The sequence below is a fragment of the Plecotus auritus genome (genome assembly GCF_963455305.1).
Source record: "Plecotus auritus genome assembly, chromosome: 2".
In the NCBI taxonomy this organism is placed as follows: domain Eukaryota; kingdom Metazoa; phylum Chordata; class Mammalia; order Chiroptera; family Vespertilionidae; genus Plecotus; species Plecotus auritus.
Window position 1 is genome coordinate 46,059,778 of NC_137771.1, and position 22,483 is coordinate 46,082,260.

Consider the following 22,483-nt stretch of genomic DNA (forward strand, 5'->3'; position numbering starts at 1 on the left):
AGTACACGTAGTCATCTGTGTGTCTGTCTGTGATGCAGACCCTACTATAAGCCTCTTGTGGGTAGGAGCCTAGTCAACCATATTTGGATTCCTACAACCTAGCACAGTGTTTGCTGATTGTAAATTCCTTGAAAGCAAGGACTGGTCCTTTCATTTATTTATTTAACTCGAGACCCCTACCATAATGGTTCACTTAGTAAATATTTGTTATTGAAAAATCTTGTCAGAGGGGCTTACCTCATGACATATTTTATAAATACAAGAACTATGTATGTTATTGTCTTAGCAAACCAGTGCCTCAAGTAACGATGACAAGGTAAGAAGAGAGAGGACAGACTTCAGGATTTAACACCAATAATTCGACCTGGCCTCACTGTTTCACTGTCCTGTGTGCTCTGAGCAGAACTGTACCCCAGTTCCGCTAGGTCTCCATTTTACAGGAGTCTTTCTCCTAGCCTTTGCCTGAAATGCTTTCCCCACAAACTCTGCAATCATCAACAGCCTGAGGACTTAAGCCAGGGGTGGGCAAACTTTTTGACTCGATGGCCACAATGGGTTCTTAAACTGGACCGGAGGGCCGGAACAAAAGCATGGATTGAGTGTTTGTGTGAACTAATATAAATTCAAAGTAAAGGAGCGGAGGGGAGAGCAAGAGAACCGGATAGAACAGCCGGATCCGGCCTGTGGGCCGTAGTTTGCCCAAGGCTGAGTAGGACAGCTGTTTTAAAGCCAATGCAATCTAGGCAGCATTCAGAGGCTCCGCATTTATCCAGACCTGTGATAACCTTATGTATGCCTTGCACTAAGCACTGTGTGAACCGCTGAGGATATAGACTCAAGTAAGACCTGAACTCTGTCCTCAAACTGCTTAGAATCCATTGTGACACACCGCCAACAGCACAGTGTCTGAGGCAAGCACAAAGTGCTCAGAGCAAGCACACTACCTGGGCAATAAGATACCAATTCCCTCTACTCGGTCCTACCCACCCCACAGGGAGAATTGATTTCCATTCTCAGCACATTCGAGAGGGCCAGTGACTCACTGGAGGGAGCCCAAAGGAGAGCTGCCAGGGGGAAGGGTTGCCCTCTCACACCCTCCCCTCAGGTTACCTTTTCCCTTCCTTAAAGGGGAAGGAGAGCGGAAAAGAATGTGGGAAGATTAAGGGGAAAATTATTTTTTTAATTGAAAGTAACTGTTCTTGAAAGTATCTGAGTATTGCTGGTGAGTATTGCTTGTTTGAGGAACCAAGTCAGAGACCATTACCATGAACAGCCTCTAACTGTATTAACTCCCGACACGGAAAGTATCAATAGCTCTACAATGCCCAAGCAATCAAGGACACACTCCTTAGACTGCATTAAAGACCTCTGTAACCGGGCTTCAGCCATGTTTCTCTTTGTAACAGAGACTGCTAGTCTCCTCCAATATCCACTCTCCGCCTCTTCTACTAATAATAAAATTATTAGCTGGAAACAAGCCCAACCAGAAAAAAGTTTTGTTTCCAGTTTCCCCTGCAGCATGATGTGGCCATGTAACTAAATTCAATGGGACACAAATGGAAATGTCAGGTGGCAACTTCTGGGAACCTTAAGAGACAAAGGCTGAGTATTGGGGACATGGATGTCATGACTGAAGTTACATCATGAGTCATGATGACAAGGGCTGCACTCTAGGGATGGTGAAGAAGAAATCCAGAAGAAATTGGGTCCCTGAGGACTTCATAGAACAGAGCCACCATATCAGTCCTAGATCGCCTACCTCCAGATGTTTAACTGAAAGAGAAATTATCTTCTATCTTATTTCAGGCACTCTTTGGAGACCCTGTTATTTGCAACCTCTCTTTCTCCCAGGCCCTCCTCTAGTGGGCCTGCTATGAGCCAGGCACTGTCTAAGTCTCTGAATACATTATCTCATTTAATCCTCACAGATACTCTCACAGGTAGCTACTATTATGAGCTCTATTTTACAGATGAAGAAACTAAGACTTAGAATGATTAATTCACTTGCTAACAGGAGGCAAAGCCACGTGTGGCTTCGGAGCACTTGAAATATGGCTAGTGAAGTAGAAGAAATGAAATCTTTATTTCATTTAATTTTAATTAACTTTAATTAAAACAGCCACATGCAGACAATAACTGTAGACTCTATGTTCAAGCTTTAGAAAACAGCTCCTTCTCGCTATCTATAGAATTAATGCTCAGTAAATGTTTGCTGTAGTATTTTGAATTGGATTAAAGTAAATATCAACCTCAGTAGATATAATCTATGTAGATTTTAAAATAAATAAATAAAATAAAAAACAGACTGAGAAAGGGAGAAACTTCAAGAAATTCAGGGACAACATGGAAAAAGATGAAGTTGAAACAACAAAAAAACAAAAAGCATCAAAGATCAGCGTTGGTAGCAAAAGAAAACCCTCAACTCATTTCAGCCTTGCCCAAGCAGAGTCCGGAAGAGCTAAGTCAAGATGGGCAGTTATATGACATATGTACCCAGCTTTTAAAAGGCCAGGCTAACATCCATTTACAAAAACCTCCAGAGGACACAGAGGTTTCTCATGCTGTCTTTAAAAAAAAAAAAAAAAAAAAAAAAAAAAAAAAAAACGATCTCTGAAAGATTGGGATAGGTCTCACTAGGCTGGAAAGCTTACGTCCAGATCACTTTGTTTAACAATTATTCATCACAATTTCCATTTTTTATTCAGTGGGGAAATGACAGAAACTCACTCACTCCTGTTTACCGCAAGCCAGAGCAAAAAACCTTACAGCTATATTATCAGGCCACAATATAAATTGTAGGCCCCTTCACTCTTGCTTTTACCTCACAGAAGAGGAGCACTAAAAAATACAGTTAGGGATCCACACTGTCAAGTGAGCTCCTCCCCGCCTGGCCATTCTGCGTGTGACCTTTCGCCAGGTCCCTGGCACAAGGCAGAGTGTCGTCTCCTGGAGCGAAGCCAGAGTGTAAGATGAAAAGCCACATGCGGGGGTGACGCAAGGGAATCATGACTCTCTTCTTGAGAGCCAGAAAGAAATCTGAGGGCTCATGCACACTAGTTCCTAAGCCTGATGTTTTAGTCAGCATAATACCGCCCTTAACATTTCAGTTTTCAGGATTTCCAGCCACGGAAGAGTGAGCATACTAGCAATCGAACTTGGGGTGTGTCACTCCACCCTACCCAGAGAGGGGCCAGATGGCACTGTCCTGGGTTCCCACGATAACTTAAGTGGACACTTTCACAATGTCTGGAGCCCTTGATGTCCTGCAAATGAAGAAGGGGAATGTCCTCAAATTCCTTACCGCAGGAACCCACTTAGGTGGCACCAGCCTTGGCCTCCAAATGCAACAGCACGTCTACAGCAGGAAGAGTGATGGCATCTACAGCAGGAATCTGAAGGGGACCTCACTGAAGTCCCCTGCTGGTGGCCTGTGCCATTGTTGCCATTGAAAACCCAGCGGCTGTCTGTGTCACTTCCTCCAGGGATACTGCCCAGTGAGCTGAGCTGAAGTTTGCTGCTGCCACTGCAGCCACTCCCATAACCCTTCACCCCCAGGACCTTCACATCTTCTGGTGATTACTGATCCCAGGCGTGGCTATCTTATGTTAACCTGCCTACCCCTGCTCTGTGTATCACAGCCTCTCCTCTGTGCTATGTGGACATTGCCATCCAGTGCAACAAGGGGGCTCTTTCAGTGGGGCTGATGTGGATGCTAGCCCGATAGGTTCTGCGTGTGCATGATACCATTTCCCGTGAACACCCATCGGAGTTCATGCCTGATCTCTGCTTCTACAGGGATCCTGAAGAGATTGAAAAGGAAGAGCAGGCTGCAGCTCGGGGTGAATGAACTGCTCCAGCTCCTGAGCTCACTGCTGCTCAGCCTGGGGCCACAGACCATTCTGAAGGCATGCAGTGTCCTCTGTGCCTGCCCAGCAGCTTCCTACCGAAGCCTGGAGCACTCAGCTGCCACTGAAGACTGATCTGCAGCTCCCATTGCTCAGGCCACTGAATGGGTAGGAACAACCAGAGAGTAGTCTTGGCTGTTCTTCCACAGGCTCTTCAACAGAAAATGGAAATATGATGGGTGGAAAATAAATATCAGTATCTTAATCTATATAAATAAAAGCCTAAGCGACCAAATGACCAAACAACTGAATGACCTAACAACTGGTTGACGGTTGCTATGACGCATACTTACCAGCAGAGGATAGACGGTCAACATAGGAGCTGCCCCCGGTGGTCAGTGCGCTCCCACAGCAGGAGTGCCCCAGCCCAGCAGCAGCCACTCACTCCCTCAGTAGTCCTACTGGTCCAATCTCCAGAGAACAGGCCAGGCACCAAGGGACCGGCACCGCCATGATTCCGACAGCACCGCGGCCTCAGGCACTGTGGCCACTTCCCCTCCCTAGATGCTCTGCAAGGAAGAAACAATATAAAAGTGACCGCCAGTTGGCTCCTGACAATGGGCACAAATGTCAGTGGGACAAATCTAGATCCTGGGCCAGCAAGGGCGTCCCACTGCCTGCCTGGAGGGCCAATCGCTTTGCAGTCCCCCCAACCCCCTCGGGATGGGCACCAGATGCAGGGCTCACAGCTGGTGAGCGCTGCTGCAGCGACACGAGCCTTTCCTGATCGAGACTGACTGGGCGTGAGCCCACGGCAGGTGCAGCAGGGCTAGGATGAGCGGGAGTGGCAGGCTGGAGCAGCAGGCAGCGTTGGACTGCGGGTTTCAGCCTGATCCCGCAGGCCACCCTGAGGGACCCCACCCATGCATGAATTCATGCACCGGGCCTCTAGTGTGTGTGTGTGTATATATATATATATATATATATACACACACACACACTAGAGGCCCGGTGTGCACTCCCACAGAAGTGCCCCAGACCAGCAGCAGCCACTCACTCCCTCAGTAGTCCTGAGGGAGTATATATTTTTTAAATTCATTTCAGAGAGGAAGGGAGAGGGAGAGGGAGAGATAGGAACATCAATGATGAAAGAGAATCATTGATCGGCTGCCTCCTGCATGCCCCCCAATGGGGATCGAGCCCACAACCCCGGCATGTGCCCTGACCAAGAATTGAACCGTGCAGTCGGATCCCGGCAGTAGCTGCAGCGGCTCTCGTCTTTCCAGGCTCTTCTTGCTATCTCCTTTAGCTTCCAGAAACATGGCTCTGGTGTGGCTGTCTCTGATGGAGTCATCAAAGTGTTCAATGACATGAAGGTACGTTAAGTCCTCGACACCAGAGGAGGTGAAGAAGCGCAAGAAGGGGGTGCTCTTCTGCCTGAGTGAAGACAAGAAGAACATCATTCTGGAAGAGGGCAAGGAGATCCTGGTAGGTGAGTGGGCCAGACAGTAGATGACCCCTACGCCACCTTCGTCAAGATGCTGCCGTACAAAGACTGCCGCTACGCCCTGGATGATGCAACCTATGAGACCAAGGAAAGCAAGAAGGAGGACCTGGTGTTTATCTTCTGGGCCCCTGAGTCTGCGCCTCTTAAGAGCAAAATGATCTATGCCAGCTCCAAGGATGCCATCAAGAAGAAGCTTACAGGGCTCAAGCATGAATTACAAGCAAACTGCTACGAGGAGGTCAGGACCGCTGCTCTGGCAGAGAAGCTGGGGGGCAGTGCTGTCATCTCCCTGGAGGGCAAGCCTTTGTGAGCCCCCTCCACCCCCCTGCCTGGAGCATCTGGCAGCCCCAGACCTGCCGGTGGGGGGTTGCAGGCTGCCCCCCTTCTGCCAGACCAGAGGGGCTGGAGGGATCCCAACAGGGGGAGGGCAATCCCTTCACCCAATTGCCAAACAGCCCCCCACCCCCTGGACCTTCCTTCTCCCTCCACCCCTGACGTTTCTGGACTTCCCAAACAGCTTTTGATCTTCTGATTCCTCTTGGATTGAAACAGACCAAGTCCTCCCTACCCCAGGCACCCCAGTTTTGGAGAAGGCCTGTATTTTTTTTAACGACACCCCTACTTGCAACCTGTTTTCCTCCCCCCCTTTCCCATGCTGCCAACTTCTAACCGCAATAGTGACTCTGCTTGTCTGTTTAGTTCTGTGTATAAATGGAATGTTGTGAAGATAACCCCTCCCCATGCTGCCTGGTTCCCCTCCCCTTTTCCACCTGGTCTCAGCCACTCATGGAAGCAGGACCAGTAAGGGACCCTTAATTAAAAAAAAAAAAAAAAAAAAAGGAAGAAAAACAACAATAACAAGCCTCACTTAAAAAAAAAAAAAAAAAAAGAATTGAATCGTGATCTCCTAGTCCATAGGTCGATGTTCAACCCCTGAGCCATGCCGGCCAGGCAAACATAGGTTTCTTTTAAAAATTTTTTATTTTATTTATTTTTTGGTAAAGTGTTTGTATTGCTTAACTCAAGGGCCCATTTTAGTCCAACAATATTTTTTTTAGTTTCTACTAAGTGATGGCAGTACTAAATGCTGAGAGTACAAAAAGGAATACAATGATACCTACAACAAATATTGGGATATTCTGAACAATGTCTTATGGGAAACAAATATTTAAAAAATCACTGCTATGCTTTACATATGCTAATTCAGTTAAGCCTCAAGAGCCTCTATGAGATTGGTATTATACCGAAGGGGTTAAAGCTCAAAGTAATTAAACAACCTGCCTGTTTGCACAACTGGAATTACCACAACTCAGCAAATCAAGGCCTATGTAAATCCAAAATGTGTGTTCTTCTCACAAGGCTACTCTCTTCTCCCTCACCCCCCAAACACAACTAAAAGACAGATACTCAAAGACTAGTCCCCAAATTCTAGGGAAAGTAACCTCACAGGGAGATCTGACCATAAATTCCTAACTGGGCAGGTCATGATGGGTAGTCACACCCCAGGCATATGACTTCCTTAGTGAAAGGTTCATTTTCACCTTAAGCATGCCTGTCCATTGTTTCTGTGCATCTAACACATCTTTGAAATACATTGTAAATACAATCAAGACAGCACATAATCTTGTTAATTACCCTGTAATCCAATCCCCGCCTTGCATTCTCACACTCTCATGTAATCTTCCTTATATTCCTGTCTTAATTTCAAATGCATAAAATAAGCTGCAAAACTGTTATTCTCCAGAGAATTTGAGACTTTACTCCTTGGCATATGTCCTCAGTTTGGCTAAAATAAACTGTTATAAAAATCCCCCCCCAAAATAAAATTAGCCCTACTCTACTAATCAAAATTTTTCCTAAGAAAAATTGTTCTTGCCCTAATCGGTTTGGCTGGGTGGATAGAGCGATGGCCTGCGGACTGAAAGGTCCCAGGTTCGATTCCGGTCAAGGGCATGTACCTTGGTTGCGGGCATATCCCCAGTAGGGAGTGTGCAGGAGGCAGCTGATTGATGTTTCTCTCATCAATGTTTCTAACTCTCTATCCCTCTCCCTTCCTCTCTGTAAAAAATCAATAAAATCTATTTTTTTAATTGTTCTTGGCCAGATCACATGACTTACTTTCTTCATATTAACTTAGTCTGAAAACAGTATGACATTTGTGCCTATCAGGCCTAACCAACTTCATGATTCACTAGAAAGCTACTAAATTTCAAGCATAGCAAAGAGAATAAACAGATCTTAGAGATCTGGAGACCTTTAGATGTATAAAAAATTTTTGAAATATGTAAAGCATCATGTTACATAAAACTTTGAAGTAATAACTCATAGCACGAATACTGCATGTCTTCAAGCTTCTGATTCCTTCCTTCCTTCCTTCCTTCCTTCCTTCCTTCCTTCCTTCCTTCCTTCCTTCCTTCCTTCCTTCCTTTTCTTTAGAGAGGAAGGGAGAGGGATAAAGAAATAAAAACATTGATGAGAGCCCTAGCCGGTTTGGCTCAGTGGATAGAGCGTCAGCCTGCGGACTGAAAGGTCCCCGGTTCAATTCTGGTCATGGGCATGTTCCTTGGTTGCAGGCACATCCCCAGTAGGGTGTGTGCAGGAGGCAGCTGATCGATGCTTCTCTCTCATCGATCTTTCTAACTATCTCTCTCCCTTCCTCTCTGTAAAAAAATCAATAAAATATATATATTTTTAAAAAACATTGATGAGAGAGAAACATCAATCAGCTGCCTCCTGTATGCACCCCACTGGGATTGAACCTGCAACATGCCCTGACCAGGAATTGAACCAGTGACCTCTTGGTTCATGGGTTGATGCTCAACCACTGAGCCACACCAGCCGGGCCAAGCCTCTGACTTCTAATACTTGGTAAAACAGTGGCAGAGGATAAAAGGTAGGTTTTGGAATCATGAAGATCTAAATATGAATCTCTATTACATAACACCTACCTAGATTTGACAATTAAGTTCTCTGGAATTCTTTTGTCTCCTCTGTAAAGTAAAGGGATAAGAATGCCTTTTGAGTTCCATTTTTAACTTTTTAAGGAAACTCCATACTGTCTTCCACAGTGGCTGCACCAGTCTGCATTCCCACCAGCAGTGCACAAGGGTTCCTTTTTCTCCACATCCTAGCCAGCACTTGTCGTTTATTGATTTGTTGATGATAGCCATTCTGACAGGTGTGAGATGGTATCTCATTGTTGTTTTGATTTGCATCTCTCAGATGATTAATGACTTTGAGCATGTTTTCATATGTCTCTGGGCTTTCTGTATGTCCTCTTTCAAGAAGTGTCTATTTAGGTCCTTTGACCATTTTTTCATTGGATCGTTTATCTTCCTTTTAAGTTGTATGAGTTCTCTATAAATTTTGGAAATTAAACTCTTATCTGAAATATAATCTCACTTCTAGGACTATATCCCAAGAAACCAGAAACACCAATCAGAAAGGATATATGCCCCCCCTATGTTCATAGCAGCACAATTTACAATAGCTAAGATTTGGAAACAACCTAAGTGCCCATCAGCAAATGAGTGGATTAAAAAACTGAGGTACATCTACATAATGGAATACTACACCACTATAAAAAAGAAGGAACTTTTACCATTTGCGACAGCATGGATGGAACTGGAAAGCATTATGCTAAGCGAAATAAGCCAGTTGGAGAAAGATAAATATCAAATGATCTCACTCATATGTGGGATATAATGATCAACATAATTTGATGAACAAGAATAGATCCAGAGACAAATGGCAGGGGAGGGGGGTGTTAGAGAGCAACCAAAGGACTTGTATGCATGCATATTAGCATAACCAATGGACACAGACACTGGCGGGGGGGGGTGGGGCGGGCGGGCCTTGCCCAGGGTGGGAATGGCTGGGGCGGGGGGGTCAAGCAGGAAAAAAGGAGACATACATAAAACTTTAGAAAATAAAAAAAAAAGAATGTCTTTTGAAAATAATCCTGGGGCTTCAGATCATGCATTGCATCTAGTTCAGTACCTGGCACATAAAAGATGCTCAATAAAATGGAATTATTAGTATTACTTAAAATTTCTAGTATATTAGAGCTAGGAGAAACCCAATAGAATTCTTAAAGTTTTAAGTGAGCAAAAGCCTAACTCAAACCATATTGAGCAAAAAAGTGAAATTAATTAGCTTATGCAACTGAAAAATCCAGAGGTAAGTTTTTCTAAGTTACCACCATCTTCCTCTCTCTCAGCTTTATTCTCTTCCATACTATTATGCCACAAAAAGGCAATGTGCCATTCAGCAACTCCATGCCTACATCCCCCCAGGTTTCAGTCCAGCAAAAACAAGAGTGGCTCTCCCTGGGGGCTCCCACATGAGTTTTGGGCTTTGGAACAACTTAAGTCATGGGTCCACCCCTGAGTCAACAATATTTCTAGGAATGGTAACTATGTGAAGTGATGGATGTGATGTATTAACTTGATTGTGGTAATCATTTCGCAATGTATATCAAATCATCATGCTGTACACTTTAAATATGCTGTACTCCTTGGCATATGTCCTCAGTTTGGCTGAAATAAACTGTTATAAAAATCCCCCCCCCAAAAAAAAAAAAAATTAGCCCTACTCTACTAAGCAAAATTTTTCCTAAGAAAAATTGTTCTTGGCCAGATCACATGAATTACTTTCTTCCTATTAACTTAGTTTGGAAACAGTATGATATTTGGGCCTATCAGGCCTAACCAACTTCATTATTCAGTAGAGAGCTACTAAATTTCAAGCATAGCAGAGAAAATAAACAGATCTTTCTGGTGGAGCCCCACCAACTCCTGGGAAAAAGATGATTCTCTAAAAGACATGTGGGTAGCTTCCAGAAATGATGAGGAACAGAAAAAACAAATATTTGTTAAAAGATAAAATAATATTTTTAACAAACTAGTAACAAAACACCAAATAAGAAAACAGATATTATCATATATTATTTTGAGTGATCAGTTTGGCATTATCTGCCTAAAATTCAAATGTACATCCATGTTGCCAAGTTCTACTTCAAGAAACTTACCCTACAGGTAAGTCACACCAATGTGCAAAGATGTTATTTAAAGGATGATAATTGTAGCATTGATTGTGAGGGCAAACATTACCCATTAATAGGGAAGCTGTTAAATTATGATAGTCAAAGAGAAGAATATTGCACTATTATTTTTAATGAAGTAGATCTATATGTTCCGATATGAAAAGAAGCCTTTGCTATGTTGTAAAGGGAATAAAGAAAATTGCAAGAAAATAAGTAAATAGCCCTGGCTGGTTTTGCTCAGTGGATAGAGCATTGACCTGAGGACTGAGGGGTCCCAGGTTCACTTCCAGTCAAGGGCATATGCCTGGGTTGTGGGCTTGGTCCCCAGTGGGGCACGTGCAGGAGGCAGCCGATCAGTGATTCTCTCTCATCATTGATGTTTCTCTCTCTCTCTCCTTCTCCCTTCCTCTCTGAAATCAATAAAAATATATTTTTTTTAAAAAGAAAAAGCTTTGGAGATATGTTTTTTAAAAAAGAAAATAAATATGGTATTCTGCTTGCCTAATACATAAATATTAGAAGAATATCCAAAAAAATGTATAACACTGTTTATTGTTGGGGAAGAAGTACCAGGAAATTAATAGTGGCAGGAAGAAGAAATTTACTTTTCACTTTATATCCTGTGGGATTTCATTTGCCTTAGTCTATCTGATTTTTATTACTTTAAAAAGTTAGTCTAAAAAACACCTGTCATTAACTGTTACCATGACTTACAATTAGTACTATTGGCTTTAAAGGAACAAAAAATACCTTGTTTGGCCCTAGCTGGTTTGGCTCAGTGGATAGAGTGTCCGCCTGTGGACTGAAGAGTCCCAGGTTTGATTCAGACCAAGGGCACATGCCCAGGTTGCAGGCTTGATCCCCAGTAGCAGGCATGAAGGAAGCAGCCGATCAATGATTCTCTCTCATCATTGATGTTTCCATCTCTTGCTCCCTCTCCCTTCCTCTCTGAAATCAATAAAAATATTTTTTAAAAATACCTTGTTTGTGCTAAAGAAATGTATTAAATTATTAAAAATACATATAAATCGGATTTTACCATAACACTACATACTTACAAAAAGTACACAAATCTTCTTGCTAAGAAGCAATATATTTCCACATTAATCTAGAAGTTATCTGGGCTACTGAATCAACTTGGTTCATTTATTTACTTCGTTTATCAGTCAGACCAGCCCATCACAAGATTTTGCCACTATAAAATGGCCCCTGGACTGACTCATTCAGGCAGGCAGCAACTCCATCAAACCCACTAATTAATCGGGCAGTCCTCCTCCATATGTCATGATGACTATTCATTAAAGCAATGCATATGGCTCTTACCTACATGTGCTAGCTTTTTGCTTCTGTTCATGGTTCAACAAATTTATGAACCTAGATCCAGCAGAACAAAGAAAAATTAGTACAGGAAATATTATAATTAGGCTGAAAGTATAAAATTAGAAAAGGAAAAATAAAATTGAGAGATGTTGCCACTAACAGTAAAATTCATGACATAGCAAACATCTGTTGATTGCCTTCTATGTGCAAGGCACAAGGCTGGGCTTCTAGGAACATGAAAAGATACATACGACATTGTTTGTGCCCATAGTCTTACTTTTTGTTTGAGGAGATGGCACATATATTAAAAACAATAAGGTTATCACTGGTGAGTGCCATATATTTCTAATGATCAAAATTCCCATTTGAGGTGTATAAAGCATCTTGGGAGTCATGAGTAAGTGAATTATATCACACTGCATATATTATATACTAGAGGCCCGGTGCATGAAAATTCATGCATTGGAGTGGGGGGTCCCAGAGCCCGGCCTGCCTCCTCTCACACTCTGGGAGCCCTCAGGGGTGGGAGGCGACCCGGCAATCAGGGGAAAGTGACGTCCCATCACACCTCTGCTGCTGCCACTGCTGGCAGCGCAAACCTCAGCTGGCCCTGGTTCCCTGAGCCTTGGGCCAGCCTTGGGAGGCTGGGCAGCCACCATCCGAGGTTTGCCTGCACCTCAGGCCGGCCCTGGGTGGCTGGGGGGCTGAGGGGACTGGGGGACTCCGGAGGCAGGCGCGCGGAGCGGCCTTGCCACGCACCTGCAGCCCCGGCAGGGCTGAGGGGACTGGGCGCCACCATCTTTGAGAGTGGGGCAGTCAATTAGCATATTTCCTCCTTATTGATTGTGGGTGCCACCATCTTTGCAATGGTGTGAGGGTCAATTAGCATATTCCCTCTTTATTAGATAGGATATATACCATGAGAACTACCATTAAACTCAGAGTATTGCTATGGACTAAATGTGTCCCCCCAAAATTCATATGTTGAAATCTAACCCCCATTGTGATGGAAGTAGGAGGTGAAGCCTTTAAGAAGTAATTAAGTGGTGAAGGTGGAATCCTCGTGAATAGAATTAGTGCCCTTTTAAGAAGAGACAAGAGAGCTTGCTCTAGCTTCTGCTCTTTCCTCCATGTGAGGTACAATGAGAAGTTGGCAGTCTGCAACCCAAAAGAGGGTCCTCACCAGACCTGGTAAAGCTGGGGACTTCAGCCTCCAGAACTGTGAGAAATAAATCTCTGTTATTTATAAGCCACCTGGTCTATGGTATGTTGTTATAGCAACCCAAACTGACTAAGACAAGTATATAGAATATACAATTTCCTAAAATAAGATATGAAGATTACCAAATTGAATTGACAGTGCTTTGGTAACTTAGGTATTCAGAACATAATTCCCATATGATTTGTTTAGCAATACACATAAGAAGTACAAAACCAAAACACTGATTTAGAGGAGACCCTTAAATTGTTGCTATGAATGATATAAATAAGATTGTAATCATAACATAATAACCATAATAATAGCTAAGATTTACCTAGTACTTACTATGTGCTAGGAAGTAAATATATATAGCACCTGGCACACATATACATTATGTTTTATATATAAACTAGAGGCCCAGTGCATGAAATTTGTGCATGGGGGGGGGGGGGGGAGGCGGTCCCGCAGCCCGGCCTGCACCCTCTCCAATACAGGACCTCTCAGGGGATGTCTGACTGCCGGTTTAGGGATCAGGCCTAAACCGGCAATTGGACATCCCTCTCACAATCTGGGACCACTGGCTCCTAACTGCTCGCCTGCCTGCCTGCCTGATCGCTCCCAACTGCCCTCCCCTGCTGGCCTGATTGCCCCTAACTGCCCTTCCCTGCCAGCCTGATCAATCCTAACTGCTCTCCCCTGCAGGCCTGATCTCCCCTAACCACCTTTGCCTCAGCCCCCGCCACTGTGGCTTTGTCCGGAAGGAAGGCAGGATGACCACAAGATGACTGGTCGACCTGGTCTAATTAGCATATTACCCTTTTATTAGTATAGATATATATTTCATTCTCACAACAATTCTATGATGCAAATAATTTATTTATTTATTTATTTATTACTTTATAGGCGAGAAAACAAAGGCACTGAGAAGTTAAGTAATTTGCCAAAGATAAGTGTCTTGGCCAGACCTCAAAACTAGACAGAGTCCAGAGTCCCCACTTGAAACCTCCATGGTAAATGTATCATATGTATTTTCTAAATTACCACTGTGTTCATATTTTTAAGGAGAAAATACAAAGCATAGTAAATATATTATTTCTTCTGAGATTCTGCACTTCCTTTGGGACCTCAAGCCTGCCTTACCTATAAAGATGACCAATAAATAACTGTCAGATGAAAAGTTGGGCTCTAGGACTGTGAGAATAGTATTTGTGACTCTATTCCCCACTTATCAACCCCTGACCACATTGCTACTAGGATTCTAGTAGAGAGGGTGGCGGTCTTCCCAGAGTTCTAAGCAAGAAACAGAAAGAGTGTCTGAAGTGGAAAGTATATAGTAGAGCAGAGCACTGGTCTGGAAATCAGCCCTAACACTGTTCAGTTATACAACCCAGGACAAGCTGGTTCACTCCTCTTATAAACAAATGTTCCTATTTGTCAAGTGAAAGAGTTGGATTAGATGAGTGATTTTCAAACTATGCTCAGGAGAAAGGAAGAAGAGGAAGCGTGTGAACAGGTGTGACCTCTTTGGCTTCAAGGAGAATGGCTCCCCTTAAACCTGCTTTACATATTAAGTATATAAGATTTTGTTTGAATAAAGGAACTGGGGGCTTTACAAAGTTTGAAGATCATTGGATTCAATCAAATTCTTAAGTACTGTCTCTTTTCAGATATTCTATCCCTCTTGACTGCACAGACACACTCCAGTACGTCAGACTATTTGTCTGTTCCCACCTGTTCAAGAGACATTCTACCTGAACTTTAGAATTCTTTCCATCATTACAATTCTGAATCTATCCTTTCAAAAAAAGAAATTGGTTTTTCCCCTCCACTCACATTTATCAGTCCATTTTATGGAAGTTCTTCTTGCCACATCCTTAAATAAGTAAATAGGATAACTGTGGTAATTGCATGACCTGCAGAGTGTGTAGAACTTCAAGGTTAATGCTCTTGGCACATGATTTTCGCTACAAACAGCAGAATTCCTCTAAACCTTTGCTGAGACATCGGTTCAATAATAAGAGAAAATCATGCCATTTATTGAATTACTCAAAAGAGAATTATCAGAGAGTCCCCCAATAGTCTAACTATGGCTACACTTTATTCCAAAAAGAACTAGTCTTAAAGAACTTCAGGAAAGGCCTTTTCCAGAGTTACAGCAGAAGAGACCCCCAAACATTTATCAACAATACAACAACCCATGCACCCAAGAATTGGTACAATTTTACCCCAAATGTTGTGCTCATTCCTGTTTCATTTTATAACTCTGAACTCCCTTTCACATGAATGAAAAGAATTGTTACTATTAAGCCTATCCATCCTCTGAAATTCCTTTAGTCAGTTTTCATTAAGGACTGTCAAATACATACATCATTTAGGGACTTTTAAATTTTATTGAAGATGTATTACATATGGTTTAATATTTCAGTTCAGCAATGGTAATCAGCAATAAGCATTACTCTGAGAGTGGGATTAATTAAATATTCTAGCAAACACCAGTGATCCAAATAGCAAAGAAAAATCCTGGGCACTGAGCCCAGATTCCCCACCTTCTCTTATGGTATGGCTCATCTCTCTTTCAAATAAACTAGACAACCAACTAATCTTTCATCATTATTAGTGAATGTGTAGCTGTGCGATAAACGATCAAACTCTTCCACCAGGTCTCCTATTAAATTTTTAAGTAGAAAAAATTGCACAAAATCAAATTGCTCCCTAAAAGGCTATTTTTAAAACCAAGGACAAATATAGTGGGCAGAAATAAAAGGTAATTTTGCATGGTAATCAGCAATTTTGCTCTAACTTGACTGTATCATTCCTCCAACGACAACTGGAAGATGGTGCTAGTCTATAATTATAAATCTGTCTGTGCTATGTCATGAAGTTTTAAAGTATTTCAACTTCGTATAGTATAGTGACTAGGAATCTCAGCTCCACAGAAACCAAGAGATTCAGAACAAACTCATGGTCTTAGTCCCACAAAGAGTACTGATGATTATTCAACCTTGAATGTTACCCTTAAAGCTGAAAGGTTTTCATAATCTTAATCTGTTTTAATAGTGAGGTGGTGGGAGGAGCTCCAGGCAGAATATTTACAAGGTGTTTTATTCGTCAAACATTCAGGGCTACTCTTCCTTATTCTTTCTCTCGGCTCCCAGCAGCAGCTACTTGATGACACAATAGAGATATCCACCTAATCAAAAGTGACCTAGCAACAACCATTTCCTGCATCACCAAATCTGCATTTCTCAGACACAATGTACCTTTAAATTGCTACCAAAGCACCCTCTTGGAAAAGAGATTAGATTTGTGGTTGGGAGAAGAGGGTTGGATTTACCAGTAGGTGATCAAAAAATACAAACTTCTAATTATAAGATGAATAAGTACAAAGAATGTTATATAGAACTAGAGGCCTGATGCATGAAATTCATGCAAGGGGCTTGGCCTTCGCAGCCCCAGCTTTTGTCTAGAAGGTCATCCGAATGGTCCTTCCGGTGTCCAGTCTAATTAGCAAATTAGCTGTTTATTATATAGGATATGCTGATATAGCTAATACTGCTGTCTGGCATATAAGAAAGTTGTTCAGAGTGTAAATTGTAAGAGTTCTCATCACAAGAAAAAAAATTTTTTTGCCTTTTCTTTTTCGTATCTACATGTAATAATGGAGACACCAAAAGCAAAGGCAACAGAAGCAAAAATAAACACGTGGGACTACATCAAACTAAAAAGCTTCTGCACAGCAAACAAAGCCAGCAACAAAATGAAAAGGCAACCCGCTGAATGGAAGGAAATATTTGTAAATTGGAGAAACCAAGATGGCAGCATAAGTAAGCACCTAAACTGCTGCCTCACACAACAATTTCAAAACTACAACTAAAAGATAGAACGGACATCATTCAGAACCACAGGAAGGCTCGCTGAGTGGAAATTCTACAACTAGAAGGAAAGAGGAAAGCTCACAGAGAATCAGAGGAGCAGCAAAGGAGGGCTGAGGTACGGAGACACTCGCAGAGAGGAAGGGCGACTGAGTGCCTGGCTGACTTTCTCTGGCAGGAGAGGGAAGGAAGCCCCTGACTGCACTGAACTCCAGTTCCGACTACACTGAAACCCAGTTCTGGGTGAAACCCCATGGACCCAGGCTCATACAGGGGGAGTCTGGACTGTCAGGTAGAGAAAAAGGCATACGGAGACTCGGAGACCCGGGGGAGCCGTGGCGGGTCTGGAGGTGCACGAGTGCTCACAGAGAAAGCTGAATGCGGAGGTTGCCGCAGGCATTCCCTAGCGGAAGGGAGTCGGAAGCTCCTGACTGCACTGAACCCTAGTTCCAACTGCACTAAACCCCAGTTCCGGGCGAGCCCCTGGGGACCCATGCTCTTACAGGGGGAATCTGGACTGTCAGGCGGAAACTCAGGGGAGTCGCGGAAGGCAGAGGTCTGGAGGCGCGCGTACAAGGGCAGCACTGAGGGGAAGCCAAGACTGTCTGCTCCGCCCTGAGACTCTGCCCCATCCAAGCTGAGCACAGAGGCTTTTGCAGTTTTGCAAGTCTAATCCTATAAGGCTGTCTCCAGCACCGAAAATCTCCCAGCATAGACACAGCTGATCCTCACAGCCAACTGACCTGGAGGTCTGTTCCTTCCAGTGATACCAACAACAATCAAGACTTAACTACAGCAAGGCTGTACACACAGTCCACAAAGGGGTGCACCAAGAGTGTCCACCTCAGGTTAACTGGGGAGGCTGACCCACTGGACCATATAGGAAACCTAGCACACAAAGCTACCCTACCAACCAGGGAAGCAACGAAAATGCGGAGGCAAAGAAACAGATCACAAATGAAAGAAATGGAGGAAAACGAACAACTGGATATAGAATTAAAAACCACAGTTATAAGGCTTTTCAAGAATATCCTAGAAAAGGCCGATAAATTTAGCAAGACCCTCGAGGATATGAAAAAGGACCAACTAGAAATTAAACATACACTGACTGAAATAAAAAATATTATACAGAGACCCAACAGCAGACTAGAGGAACGCAAGAATCAAGTCAAAGATTTGAAAAACAAAGAAGCAAAAAACACTCAACCAGAAAAGCAAAAAGAAAAAAAGAATCCAAAAAGTTGAAGATAGTGTAAGAAGACTCTGGGACAACTTCAAGCATACCAACATCAGAATTATGGGGGTGCCAGAAGAAGACAGAGAGCAAGATACTGAAAATCTATTTGAAGAAATAATGACTGAAAACTTCCCCGACCTGGTGAAAGAAATAGACTTACAAGTCCAGGAAGCGCACAGAACCCCAAACAAGAGGAATCCAAAGAGGACCACACCAAGACACATCATAATTAAAATGCCAAGGGCAAAAGACAAAGAGAGAATATTAAAAGCAGCAAGAGAAAAACAGTTAATTACCTACAAGGGAGCACCCATACAACTGTCAGCTGATTTCTCAACAGAAACTATGCAGGCCAGATGGGAGTGGCAAGAAATATTCAAAGTGATGAATAGCAAGAACCTACAACCAAGATTACTCTACCCAGCAAAGTTATCATCCAGAATGGAAGGTCAGATAAAGAGCTTCACAGATAAGAAAAAGCTAAAGGAGTTCATCACCACCAAACCAGTATTATATGAAATGCTGAAAGGTATTCTTTAAGAAGAGGAAGAAGAAGAAAAAGGTAAAGATAAAAATTATGAACAACAAATACATATCTACCAACAAGTGAACCTAAAAATCAAGTGAATTAAAAATCTGAGGAGCAAAATAAACTGGTGAATATAATAGAATTAGGGGCATAGAAAGGGAGTGGACTGATAATTCTCAGGGGGAAAGGGTATGGGGGGTACAGGAAGAGACTGGACAAAAATCGTACACCTATGGATGAGGACAGTAGGAAGGAGGTAAGGGCAGAGGGTGGGGTGGGAACCAGGTGGAGGGGAGCTATGGGGGGAAAAAGGAGAAACAATTGTAATAATCTGAACAATAAAGATTTATTAAATTAAAAAAATATATTTGCAAATCATATATCTGATAAGGGGTTCATATATGAGATGATGGATGTTAACTAAACTTCTGGTGGTAATCGGTTCATGATGTATACATATAAGTCAAATCATTATGCTGTACACCTTAAAGTTATACAGTGCTGTATGTCAATTATATTTCAATAAGCTGGGGGGAAAGCACCCTCTTGGTTCAATGGGGTGGCTATTAATAAAATAACATCTTCGAAGGTAGAGCAGCTGACAAAAGAAACAAACAGCAAAAGAGCAACAACAGCATGGCATCTATGTAGCCTTAATAGTTTTCAAAGCACGATCAACTACATTACATAATTTTATCTTCTCAATAAATTTGTAAAGTGGTTATGGTCGTAAGTCACTTATCTTCTGTGAACTTTAGAATCCTCACCTTTTAAAATGGGGATAATATTTTACAGGGTTGTTGTGTGGCTAGAACAAATAACATGTGTAACATATTTGGTTCAGAGTATTCACCCAATGAATGATAGGCATTTTTTAATTAGTGTTATCCCTACAAATAGAGGAGGCATCACTTAGAGAACTTAACCACCCCAAGGGCACTCAATGAATAGACTTTATTGAGTACCTGCACAGGCTGTGAATACAAAGATGTGTGAGATCCCATCTCTGCCTTCTATCTAGAAAATCAGATTCACCTTTAGTAGAAAAAAAAAACAAATTCTAGAAACAAGTACTCTCTTTACTCCATTCTGAGCAAAGGAAGAGGTAAACCGAGACGCATGTCAACTGCTTCTTAGGTGAAAAACCTTCTTACTACGCAGCAGGTTTTTTTCATTATAGTTAAGGGGACTCCAACTTGTTATGCCCTTCTCAACCTGGCTCCCCTCAAAATATGAAATCCTTAATGGGAGGAATTTTCCTCCTTTGAATGAAGAATTCCTTGCTTTTTGTAATGCAGTACAGTTGACTAAAAACACTTTCACCCATACTAACTAATCTAATTTAACAAGCTAAACATCCTGTGAGGTATGAATTACTAAAGTTATTTTACAAAGGAAATTTAGACACAGCTGTAAGTGTCATAATCCAGACTAGAACTAGATCGATAGCTTCATGCTAGTTTAATTACTAGTTTAAAGCTTGCCCACTAAACTACACTAAACCTATACTGAAATATTTTTATACTCTTACCTAGATGTCCTCCTACTTTTTCTGAGTCTCTGTGGCATACCCTAATTCTTCTAGGGGTCTAATACTGAACCTTGTATTTGAGAGATTCCCTTAGGTAATATTTATTCAATAACCCATTCAACATAATACAATATCACCTTTTCAAGTATGGCTATGACTTTTACATAGACTAGATCCATAAAGAGAGATGGAAAATGATACTTTGCATTTGTTTAGCAGTTTTTCAAAGTGCTTTCATATATATTATTCAGAGAGGGAGAATGGAATTTGAATTTAAGAATAGAAAGGATATCAGAGATTCTCAAATCCAGTGTTTCTTAACTTTCCTTGGGTCACTTGCCCATTTGAGAATTTGACAAAAGCTATGGACCTCAGGCCCAGCCAGCGTGGCTCAGTGCTTGAGTGTCCACCTATGAACCAGAAAGTCACTGTTCAATTCTTTGTCAGGGCACATGCCCAGGTTGCATGCTCAATCCCCAATAGGGGGCATGCAGGAGGCAGCCAATCAATGATTCTCTCTCATCATTGATGTTTCTATCCCTCTCCCTTCCTCTCTGAAATCAATGTGTGTGTGTGTGTGTGTGTGTGTGTGTGTGTATCTCCTATCTAATAAAGATGGAATCTGCAAATTGACCGTAACTCTGTGACAAAGATGGCGGCGCCCACAGCCAATAAGGAGGGAATATGCAAATTGATGCAACAAGGCAAGAGGTGGAAGGCGGCTCTGGGCCTGAGCAAAGGCGGTGCCAGCAGCCAGGGGAAGGAAGGCCTATTCTTGCATCAGGCCTCTAGTATATATTTACACACACACATGCACCAGGGTCCCAGTGCATGAATTCGTGCACCTTGAAAGGAACTGTGGGTCATGAGGCTGCAGTGGGCACAGGGGTGGGTCTCGGTGCATCCTCTGTGCCCCTGCCTGGCCCCTCCCACCATGGCCCCTGGTCCCCTGTCTGCCGGCAGCCCCACTCCAGCTGCTGCCACACCCACACACTGACAACGCCGGCCCCACTCGCACCTGATGATAGCAGGGAGCGATTGGGGCTGGCACCAGCAGCAGATACAAGCAGGGCCAGCACCATCAGTAGGTGCGAGCGGTAGCGCCGGTGCCGGCTGTGGGTGTGAGTGGCAGCTTCAGTGCCAGCAGTGGGTGTGAGCAGCTGCTGCTGGCTCCAATCACCCCTCAGGAGAAGGGGGATGTGGAGAAGCCCTGAGGGGAGATTGGGGCTGGCAGCCGCCTCTCACACCTGCTGATGGCACTGAGCGATTGGGGCCAGAGCTGGGTGCCAGCAGCAGGTGCAAGTGGGGCTGGCAGCAGCAGCTGGTACGAGCACCTGGTGGGACCACAGCACACTGGAGCAAAGAATGTTCAGTAACCACCAGAGGCTCGCACCAGTGACAGTGACCGGCGCCCCACCTTGGTCTGGCGCCCCTGCTCACCTGCTTCACCATCCCGCTGTGGCCAATGCCCGCCATGTTCCATGCATGCCCCCTGGTGGTCAGTGTATGTCATAGCCATTGGTTGTTTGGTTGTTCTGCCGTTCGGTCTATTTGCATATTAGGGTTTTATAGATATAGATATAGATATGGATATGGATATGGACATGGACATGGACATAGACATAGACATAGATATACTAGAGGTCCAGTGCATGAAATTCATGCACTCGGGGTCCCTCAGCCCGGCCTGAACCCTCTCGCAGTTCAGGAACCCTTGGGGGGATGTCTGACTGCTTGCTTAGGCCCAGTCGGACATTCTTAGCACTGCCACAGAGGCGAGAGAAGCTCTCACCATGGCTGCTGCGCCCGCCAGCCATAAGCCTGGCTTCTGGCTGAGTGGCGTTCCCCCTGTGGGAGCACACTGACCACCAGGGGACAGCTCCTCCGTTGAGCGGCTTCCCCCTGGTGGTCAGTGCACATCATAGCGAACGGTCATTCCACTGTTCGGTTGACTTGCATATTAGCCTTTTATTATATAGGATATTTTAAAGCTATGGACATCATACCCAGAAAGATGTACATATGAACATATAAACAAAATTTTGCATAGTTTCCAGGGGATTCTGGGATCACCCCCAGATTAAGAACTAATCTAATTTGCAACTCCATTTTACAAATGAGGAAGCTACCATTTATCATGACAGCATCCCTATGAGGAGGTAAAGATTATCCACATTTTCCAGATATGAAAACCAAGGTCCAGAAAGGTTTCAAAACTTGCCCAAAGTCTTACAGCTAGTTAACAGCAGTAGCAGAAACCAGGACTCCTGGTTCTTATTCTTTTAGGATCACCCTCCCACTGCACTATGCTGGAATTCCTCTTTCTACAGCCAACAGTTTATTTACCCTCCACACACATAATACTTAACTTCCAGTGAAAAAGCTCCAAATACAAAT

General features: G+C 43.3%; 1 pseudogene across 1 annotated transcript; it reads left to right on the plus strand.

Annotated features, from left to right (window-relative positions):
- Nucleotides 1–5,176: 5,176 nt before the first annotated feature.
- Nucleotides 5,177–6,032, plus strand: LOC308241849 (cofilin-1-like; annotated as a pseudogene). Its single transcript has one exon. The product of its transcript is annotated as a cofilin-1-like (transcript).
- Nucleotides 6,033–22,483: the final 16,451 nt, after the last annotated feature.